General features: G+C 34.5%; 1 pseudogene; it reads right to left on the bottom strand.

Annotated features, from left to right (window-relative positions):
- Nucleotides 1–1,806: 1,806 nt before the first annotated feature.
- Nucleotides 1,807–10,254, bottom strand: LOC107473783 (40S ribosomal protein SA-like; annotated as a pseudogene).
- Between the last annotated feature and the right edge of the window lie 952 nt (nucleotides 10,255–11,206).

Below are 11,206 nucleotides of genomic sequence, written 5' to 3'. Positions count from 1 at the left end.
GGAATCCAAAACAAAATTAGAATATTTTCTAATACTTCTAACCATTAAAGATGAAGAACGAAACTTAATCCTGAAAAAGTAGAAAAACATGAATCAAAATAAAGAAGACACTTGCATTATTAACCTATAAAAATAAAATAGAACTCCTAACCTTTAACAAGAGAGGTTTAGTTACTCATGGTAGAAAAGAAAATAACTAAAACTAAAGAAGGAGATATTCGGTTAAAGATAATCTCTATTTTGTGAACCTTGTTTCTTTATTTATATCTAACTTCCTACCTAACTGAAATTTAAAAACTAATTTTATCTTTTAGAGAGAAAGATAACTTATTTAAATTTAAATTTAATCTAATCTAAATCCTAACAACCAAATCGTATCTTTCTAGAAGAGGTTGTTGCTAACAAATCATTTAAATCTTGAATCTTGACTTGAATTGAAACTTCCTAGGAGTTGGTTAGGCATTTGGCGGTGGGCATGGTGTACTTAGCGATGGGGCTTTGAAGCTCTTTGGATTGTTGGGAATGAAAAGTGCACTTGGAGTTTTGGCGCACATTACTTGGAATTTTGGTGGAGTTGGGCGCTAGGGGTGTTCACGGTGCAGTTTGGTTCGGTTTTTTTATCGAGGCCATATGAACCAAACCAAACTAATTAAAATCGGTTTGGTTTGGTTCCGTTTGTTCGGTTTTTTCAATCGATTCAAAAAATATACTACCATACTATTTCACAAAGTCATAACATTGAAATTAACAAGCACAAATACACAATAGCTAACAAAGTCTTGATCCAATGAAATTTAACGATAAAAGAAATTCAAATACGACAATTAAAGAAGTTTAAAAGTTCAGTATTCAACACAACTGAAAATAAAAATAAATTTTCATTAAAAGATAGCCAAGTTATGGTGTCTTCTCCAACAAAATAGCTAAACTTCTTAACGCAAACTAACTTGAAATAAAAAAACAGTTACATAATAATAATAATAATTTTATTTTTGGACAAAAGACTGTTATGTCGAAGAGAAACGTTGAGAATTGACTTATACATTATTTGTTTTTGGAGACTAAAATGTCTGTTTTTAAAATTTACAAACCTATTTACAAACCTTTAGAATTGATTCTATATATTAATTTTTTGGGAGGCTAAAATGTCCAATTTTAAAATTCTTGGGAACTGATTTGGATAATTACTCTATAATTAAATTTCGAGAATCTCTAAAGACGAATTCATTTGAGATCAAAGTACTCAACCTAAAATTTTTTGAACACCAATTTAAATTTATCCTTAGAATAATAAATATTTAGTATGACTAGTGAATTATGATTATTTTATTTAATTAAAAAAACCCATGTCAAAACTATGCCCGTAAACATTATGAAAATTTCTTGTTTACAAAATGACTTATAATAAATTAATAATTAACTTTAGATCTTCATATAGATTTTTCATTTCTAATTCTCATTTGATTCTATTTACAGCAGGTAATATCTCAAACAAGGCAAAACAGAAGGGTATACTGAGGTTATCTATATTTTTCAATACTAATCAAACTAAAGAACAATTACCAAGAAAAAATTTGCCATGCAAAAAGTAGCATGTCGTTGTCAATTAACTGCTCAAACTTCCATTACGAATCCTCTTAAATTGTTAAAACTAAACAAGCTTCCATCGATACGTCAACAAAATTTTAAAACTCAATACCAAGACTACAAAATACTAAATATGTATGTTTTCTAAAGAAATAATCCCGGAAGAAAAATTACTCATGAAGCAAAGAAAACATAGAAACAAAATTTCAAACTCGATGCCTAGTCCCAGCCAGTGGGAGGAACACCTCCAGGTGCAGGAACGGATGCCTGTGGAGCTGGAACTGATTCCCAATCACCTGCAGCTGCGGATACAAAAGAACTTGGGTCAAATAAATTGCCATCACAGTTTTCGACAGAACTATGTTAAGGCGCACATATTTTCTTGCATATCGAGGGAGAATGATTCAACACAACAACCCAGAATTATTTGACTAGAACATATTAGAAGCAAATACACAATTATGTTGCATCAAATATAACAGATCCAGAGTGAAAATAGTTATTCTTACCGGCGTCTGGTAGCAGGAGCAGCTGCAATGAGTTGCTGAGGAACTGGTTCAGTCCAGGATTGTTCAGCTGTAACAGCCCCCATTTCCCATCAGCTGCGGGAAAGCCGACAATGCCAGCAGTACCAAAATCTTGAATGGCATATTCTGGGGCAGCTGGTAATTCCTCCTCCTCTTGTTGCTTGGCCTCTTCAGATTCTCTATAGAAGAATAAATCCACCTACACATGAAAAGTTGACAAGTTTAGCTAAGGTTCAAAGGAAACCACATAATAACACTACTATCTTTTGTTAAAATATGAAATTTTTTACACCTGTATGTACAGCAAGAAAGATTGTTCTAAATAAGTGCATACGAGATCAGACACTTACAATGCAGACATTGAGAAACACAATAAATCTAAAAGTGCTACAAAATAATAATAGTTCAATCCATTAAGAGCAAAAATTAGTTTATCATCACGTCCCACTTAAGCCCCGGACGAATAGTACCCCTCATCTGCAGAACCATCCATGCTAATAACCAAAACAGACAACCAATACTATGCTTCTCCTTGTTATTAGTAGGAATGCAAACATCAACATAGCGCATCGGAGAATCGGTGTCACAGAAGGCAATGGTCGGAATATTTCCAAGAGCACCTTCCTTAATGGGCTGCACATATTTTTTTTGAAAAAAAATAGAAAAAAACCCAAGATGAGATCAATTAATAACAGAATTTCAAACTCCCACAAAAAACATATTGACAGCTAATAGTGAAACAAGTGAATAACATAAGTGGCACCTGATGATTAATTATGTAAATACCTGGGAACAAGGAATACGAAAAATCAACCAAACATAAAAATGCTTTCATAAACTCTATCATAAAATTATGATAATAAGTTATTTTGAACACAAAGGTGGTCATACAAAATACACTTACTCGTATCAAAATCCTGATTAGAAATTAAATTGACTTTTGAATAGAAAACACGAAACAAATAAAGAAAAATTGACAAACCACTAGATTATAACAAATTTATAAAAAGTATATATCAAAAAAGGAACCCTGGATACAGGAAAAGATAATTGTAAAAAAATCGAATACAAAATTCACAAAAGAGCAAGGAATAAATTATAAAAAACAACTACACACATCTGTGTTGTTTGCATTAGATTTCAAGAACTGAACTACTCACTACAGTTTGAGTAAATATAAAAAAAATCCATATCAGAATAAACAATTTGAGACTGAAAAGATATAACATTTTGCAAAATACCCTTCAAACTCGCCATAATCAACATACTCTTCAATAAAATTCAGACTTAAAATCCAAAAGGAGAAACAAAAAAGATCACGAAGACTGACCATCATTTCAGCGTTTGAAGACGTAGTGTTCCATCTGGAAGTCACAATTTTTTGTTCCGAGGTGGGCCTCAGCAGCAAGCATCATCTGGATGTCCTGCTCCTTCTGTGATAGTTGGCGTGGTGCTGCGACAGTTGTGGCGTCAGCGGAAGTGGCTATGGTTGCGGTGCAGATTTGCGCTCTTGAGAGATTTGGAGAGAATGAAAGCTCCAACTCGTAAGCATGGTTAGGGATGGCAACGGGTCCCTATGGGGCGGGAACATGCCCCCCGCCCCTTGCCTCCGCCCCCAATATTTGTCCCCGTCCCCGCCCCGTCCCCATGACGGGTAACGGGGACCATGTATTCGCTGGGGACCTGGGTCTCCGTGGATATCCGCGGATTTTTGTAAAAATTAGTAAAAATTGAAAAAAATGAACAAAATTAGAGAAAATCAAAGATAATCTTCAATTGTCATTACAAACATAATATCCATAGTCTTTAAAGACTTAAATAGCAATAACAACAAACATAAACATCCAAACATATCCATAAACAACCAAATATTACATAAACAACCAATCATATTCATAAACAACAAAATAAAGTTCATGACATCATAAAAACATAATTCCACCATCTCAATCTTCCTTTCATCCCATAATGGTAGTGATGGCAGATTCTGACTTACTTGGATCCTACATTGACATGAAAATAATTTAAAGTTAAAATCATATAATAACTCAATAAGTCAATAATATAAAAACATAGTGTGTTATATGTAATTTAATAGTTTACTTACGTCAACATCTCCTTCAATGTTATGAATTGTGTAGCACTCAAATCCTATGTTAGTTATAGTGCCAAGTTCATTCCAAAGCCAATCTTGATTACACATTAGAGCCTCTAATGTGTCCGAACTCAACCTACTACAATGTGGCGTAACAAATCGACCACCCGTACTAAATGAAGATTCAGAGGCAACGGTAGAGATAAGAATCACCAAAAAATCCCTAGCAATAGCTTGCAAAGTAGGAAACTTCGCTCCATTTGACTTCCACCAATTTAAGATATCAAAATCATGTTCAGTTTGTGGTACCGGTCTCTCTTCAAGATAATAATCCAACTCGCTCTTTGTATCAATAAATGCGGATTCTTCACTTACATGTGCAGCAAAATCAGCTTGCCAATCTTCATGACTGAACTTCCTCCCCTTTGAACTTGAAAGAATTGATGGTGGTGGTGGCATATCTAATTGAGCAGCTTGGTCTCTCTCTCTTCCTTTTGTTGCATATTCTAAAACTAAATCTTGCACTACCCTTTTCACTTGATCAATTACAACACATGCCTCTGTCTCACCATATATTTTACGAAAAAAGAAATTCAATAAATACATCTTGTACCTAGGATCCAAAAGAGTCCCAATAGCCATAACTGTATTAATCACACCCCAATACTTTTCAAACTTAGTTATCATACTAGTAGCCATCATTTCAATTATCTCATTTCCATAATTTTTCCACTCCATCAAAGCCAACTTAATCACACAAACCTTAGGAAAATAAAGATTTGATGTAGGATAAGTTGTTCCAGAAAACAATTCAGTCACATAAAAAAATACCCTCAATCTTTGAAAAATCTCATCCGCCATATCCCAATCCTTCTCACTAGGCAAAGATTTATATTGACTCTCCCGCAATGACAATATTTCAAATACATCTCTATACATAATTGTAACTTCAAGCATAAAAAATGTTGAATTTCACCTAGTTTTACAATCAAGACAAAGATTTTTTGTGTAGGATATTTTAAGTTGCGCACATGTTTTCTTAAATTTTTTTTTCTCTTTTAAGTGTTGCAGTCCAATAATGAACACTATCTCTCACCCTTTCAATAGCAAGTGAAATAAGTTGTAACCCATCCTTGACAATCAAATTTAATATATGCGCACAATATCGCATGTGAAATAATTTACCACCCAAGATAAAGTTTCAATGTGACATTTTAGTCAAAATATTCTCAATCATAACGTCATTAGTACTACAATTATCAACAGTCAAAGTGGATACCTTCCTATCAAGATTCCAATCCATCAAATAATCCACAAGAACCTCTGAATGTACCTCAGCCGTATATGGAGCCAGCACATATATAAACCTGTAATGACAATTTAGTACAATTATAACCAGCTTTGCAATTATATAAACATTCGGAAGAACCTATAATGATAATATTATTACATTACAAGACAGCTTTGCAATTTTCAAGAATCATCAATGTAATAAGCCGTAATAGCCATATAACCTTTGTTTTGGTTGCTTGCTGTCCACATATCAGTCGTAATTGCAACTCGACTTTTATTACGCTCAAGGACATTCATTGTCTTCGATCTCTCATTGTTGTAGAGCTTCAAGATGTCACTCTTTAAAGTGTTGCGAGTAATCATCTTGAAGAGAGGTTGCAAAGCATTGCAAAATCGTCGAAGCCCAATGTGGTCCACAATAGATAGCGAATACTCGTGAAGACAAACCATAACTGATAACTCTTTCCTTGCATTTTCTTGGTCAAAGGTATATGCACCAACCACAACTATTTCTCCACTAGTTGTTGGAGTTGTCTTCATCATACATTGTCTTATATCTCTAGTGGTGCGGATCTTGCAGCTTTTGAAGTGATCATGTAAGTGCGAAGTGCCTTGTTTTGGGTCACCAAGTAGCTTCGATTTGCAATAATTACATTTAGCCTTTAATTTTCCTTTGATTTCTATAATCTTCAAGTGATTCCACACTTCGGAGGTTAACTTCCTCTTTCGAACACCACTTGTAGAGTTTGTCGTTCCTTCATTAGTAGTTGCGGTATCCGTTGGGGGTTCTTGAGGTTGAGATTAAGGAGCCTCTTGCGTAGTTTGAATATTAGTGCCTATAGGTTCTTCCGATGGAGCACTCTTCTCAAGAGTATTACTCAATGCATCCAAAGAAGACATTCTATAAATCATGAAACATAAATCATGAATCAAAATCATATTAATCTAAAATATAAATCATGAATTAGAATCTCATTAACCTAACTCAAAAATATAAATTATAAATTATAAATTAAAATTGAGCTCTCCAAACTATTCAAATAACACTACTTAGATATGAATATGATATTAGTTAAAACTGTTTGGTCTAGTGAAACAGATCAAAGAATAAAGGAACTGGAAGCAGGGTAGTAAATTAGAGTCTAAGTCATCAACCAATTTGGTTATATTCTGTTTCTATCCTTCTTCTAACCTTTATTTATATAGTGAAACAGATCAAAGAATAAAGGAACTGAAAGCAAGGTAGTAGATTAGAGTCTAAGTCATTAACTAATTCGGTTATATTCTGTTTCTATCCTTCTTCTAAGCTTTATATATATATAAAGTCCAATGTCGAATACTCCAATCCCTTTTAAATTGTATTATGTGCCTCGCTCTTATATATTTATTTGGCCTAATTCATTCAGACTTAACTGCCAAGACAGTAATCATCACTCAATATCATATCTAAAGTAATCAAATATTTAAATAGGAACAACTCTTCACTAGAATAAAAATGCAAATATTGTTTATCAAATTGTTTTGCAATGACTTTTAAAAAGAATGAAACCATTTGGACTTAGCATAATAAACGTTTATGCAAAAACAAACATGGCACCGATAAACTATGAGGCATAGTTTTGAAAATTAGAACGACCCAAAAAATTAGTCCAATTCAGAATATTAACTCAAAAATATAAATTACACAACCAAAAATTCATAATCAGAATCAGATTAACCTAACTTTAGATTAACTCAATATTAACTCAGAAATATTAATCAGAATTATAAATCAAATTCATATCAACCTAACTCAGAAATATAAATTACACAACCAGAATTCAGAAATTCATAGTCAGAAAATCATTAACCTAATCAGAAATTTAGAAATTCGTTAACCAAATCAGAAATTCATTAACCTAATCAGAAATTTAAAAATTCAGTAACCTAATTAGAAATTCAGCAACTCAAAACTCAAAAATCCAGAAATTCAAAACTCAAAAATTCATATTAATAGGAATTTCACTAATTCAGAACACCCAAATTCGTTACCCTAATTCAGAAATCTAAATTCAGAAAAGGAGATGGAAGACCAGCGAAGACCAGGGCTGACTTACCTGAACCTGATGGAGAAAAGGGGAAGGAAGACTAGCGTCCAGCGAAGACTGGCAATGCGAACAGGAGAAGATGACGACCACGACCAGGAAAAGACGACGACGTTGCTGAGTCTGGGGTGGGAGGCGGCGCTGAGAGACCAGAGGGTGAAAGGCAGCGGCGACAAATTATTAAGGAAACAAATTATTAAGTGCCTTTTTCGTTATTGTACTTTTCTAATTCAATATAATTACCCGCACCAGGAAACATCATACTACTAATTTGTGGCTCAAAAAAAAAATTTCAGGAAAATAGTATGATCTTTAATGATTTCTAAATGCCAAGATAGCTTAATTTTGAGGAACCATTGGGAACAATATATTCCAATTTCAGAATTACAAGAAAAAAAACCTATAGAGAAAATAATTAAAGAACAAACGCCCAAAAAAAAAAATCCCTGCGGGTACCCGCCCCGCCTGGGATTTTTGCCATGCCCAACAAAAAGTAGCATGTCGTTGTCAATTAACTGCTCAAATTTCCATTACGAATCCTCTTAAATTGTTGAAACTAAACAAGCTTCCATCGATACGTCAACAAAATTTTAAAACTCAATACTAAGACTACAAAATACTAAATATGTATATTTCTTAAAGAAATAATCCTGGAAGGAAAATTGCTCAGAAAGTAAGGAAAACATAGAAACAAAATTCCAAACTCGATGCCTAGTCCCAGCCAGTAGGAGCAACACCTCTAGGTGCAGGAACGGATGCCTGTGGAGCTGGAACTGGCTCCCAATCACCTGTAGCTGCGGATACAAAAGAACTTGGGTCAAATAAATTGCCATCACAGTTTTCGACAGAACTATGTTAAGGCACACAGATTTTCTTGCATATCGAGGAAGAATGATTCAACACAACAACCCAGAATTATTTGACTAGAACATATTAGAAGCAAATACGACAATTATGTTGCATCAAATTTAATAGATCCAGAGTGAAAATAATTATTCTTACCGATGTCTGGGGCCTAGTTAGCAAGAGCAGCTGCAATGGGTTGCCGAGGAACTGGTTCAGTCCAGGATTGTTCAGCTGTAACAACCCCCCATTCCCCATCAGCTGCGGGAAAGCCGGCAATGCCAGCAGCATCAAAATCTTGAATGGCATTTTCTGGGGCAGCTGGTAATTCCTCCTCCTCTTGTTGCTTGGCCTCTTCAGGTTCTCTATAGAAGAATAAATCCACCTACACATGAAAAGTTGACAAATTTAGCTAAGGTTCAAAGGAAACCACATAATAAGACTACTATCTTTTGTTAAAATATAAAATTTTTTACACCTATATGTACAGCAAGAAAGATTGTTCTAAATAAGTGCATACGAGATCAGACACTTACAATGCAGACATTGGAAAACACAATAAATCTAAAAGTGCTACAAAATAATAATAGTTCAATACGTTAAGAGCAAAAATTCGTTTACCATCACGTCCCACTTAAGCCCCAGACAAATAGTACCCTTCATCTGCAGAACCATCCTTGCTAATAACCAAAACAGACAACCAATACTGTGCTTCCCCTTGTTTAATGGGCTGCACATATTTTTTTTGAAAAAAAATAGAAAACAAACCCAAGATGAGATCAATTAATAACAGAATTTCAAACTCCCACAAAAAATATATTGACAGTTAATAGTGAAACAAGTGAATAACATAAGTGGCACATGATGATCAGTCCTTGGATCAGTCAGAATGAGTAGACGAGGCTCGTTATAGGATGTTTGCATTTGATTAGTGAATGTTCCAGGAGTGTGCCTTCCAGCAATTGCATTCGCACTAGTGTATTGTGCAAACTTAAGGACAGCTCTCTGACCATATGGCCTAGCAGACTGAACAATGATGTCCTGCGGGTTCTCGATAGCAACAATATATCTAGCAGCAAGTTGGAGCTTTTCCCATGTCTTGCCAAGGTTAATTATGTAAATACTTGGGAACAAGGAATACGAAAAATCAACCAAATATAAAAATGCTTTCATAAGCTCTATCATAAAATTATGATAATAAACTGTTTTGAACACAAAGGTGTTCATACAAAATACACTTACTCGTATCAAAATCCTGATTAGAAATTAAATTGACTCTTTGAATAGAAAACACAAAACAAATAAAGAAAAATTGACAAACCACTAGATTATAACAAATTTATAAAAAGTATATCTCAAAAAAGGAACCCTAGATAGAAAAAGATAAATGTAAAAAAATCGAATACAAAATTTACAAAAGAGCAAGGAATGTATTACAAAAAATAACTACGCACATCTGTATTGTTTGCATTAGATTTCAAGAACTGGACTACTCACTACAGTTTGAGTAAATATGAAAAAAATCCATATCAGAATAAACAATTTGAAACTGAAAAAGATATAATATTTTGCAAAATACCCTTCAAACTCGCCATAATCGACACACTCTTCAATAATATTCAGACTTAAAATCCAAATGGAGAAACGAAAAAGATCACGAAGACTGACCATCATTTCGGCGTTTGAAGATGTAGCGTTCCATCTGGAAGTCACAATTTTTGGTTCCAAGGTGGACCTCAGGAGCAAGCATCATCTGGATGTCCTGCTCCTTCTGTGACAGCTGGCGTGGCGCTGCGTAAGTTGTGGCGGCGGTAGAAGTGACCATGGTTGCGGTGCAGATTTGTGCTCTTGAGAGATTTGGAGATAATGGAAACTCCAACTCGTAGCAACCGCAGTATCAAACGAACTAGTTATTTGGAGTGAAGGGTATTTTAAGGGGATCCGTTTCTGTTTCTCTAAACCCTAGTTTTGTTGTGAAATGACACCAATGCCCTCTTCTTCCTCCTCGTAAGCATGTTTAGGGATGGCAACAGGTCCCCATGGGGGCGGGGACATGCCCCCGCACCTACCGCCGCCCCCAATATCTTTCCCCGTCCCCGTCCCGTCCCCTTGACGGGTAACAGTGACCCCGTATCCGCCGAGGACCTGGGTCTCCGCAGATATCCGCGAATTTTTGTAAAAATTAGTAAAAATTGAAAAAAATGAAAAATATTAGAGAAAATCAAAGATAATCTTCAATTGTCATTACAAACATAATATCTATAGTCTTTACAAACTTAAATAGCAATAACAACAAACATAAATATCCAAACATATCCATAAACAACCAAATATTACATAAACAACCAACCATATTCATAAACAACAAAATAAAGTTCATGACATCATAAAAACATAATTCCACCATCTCAATCTTCCTTTCATCCCATAATGATAGTGATGGTAGATTCCGACTTACTTGAATCCTACATTGACATGGAAACAATTTAAAGTTAAAATCATATAATAACTCAATAAGTCAATAATATAAAAACATAGTGTGTTATATGTAATTTAATAGTATACTTACGTCAACATCTCCTTCAATGTTATGAATTGTGTAGCACTCAAATCCTATGTTAGTTGTAGTACCAAGTTCATTCCAAAGCCAATCTTGATTACACATTAGAGCCTCTAATGTGTCCAGACGCAACCTACTGCGATGTGGCGTAACAAATTGACCACCCGTACTAAATGAAGATTCATAGGCAACGGTAGAGATTGGAATCGCCAAAAAA

This window comes from Arachis duranensis, chromosome 2 (assembly GCF_000817695.3).
Source record: "Arachis duranensis cultivar V14167 chromosome 2, aradu.V14167.gnm2.J7QH, whole genome shotgun sequence".
In the NCBI taxonomy this organism is placed as follows: Eukaryota; Viridiplantae; Streptophyta; class Magnoliopsida; order Fabales; family Fabaceae; genus Arachis; species Arachis duranensis.
The sequence above is the reverse complement of the archived record's forward strand: the minus strand, read 5'-3'. Positions and strand labels throughout refer to the sequence as shown.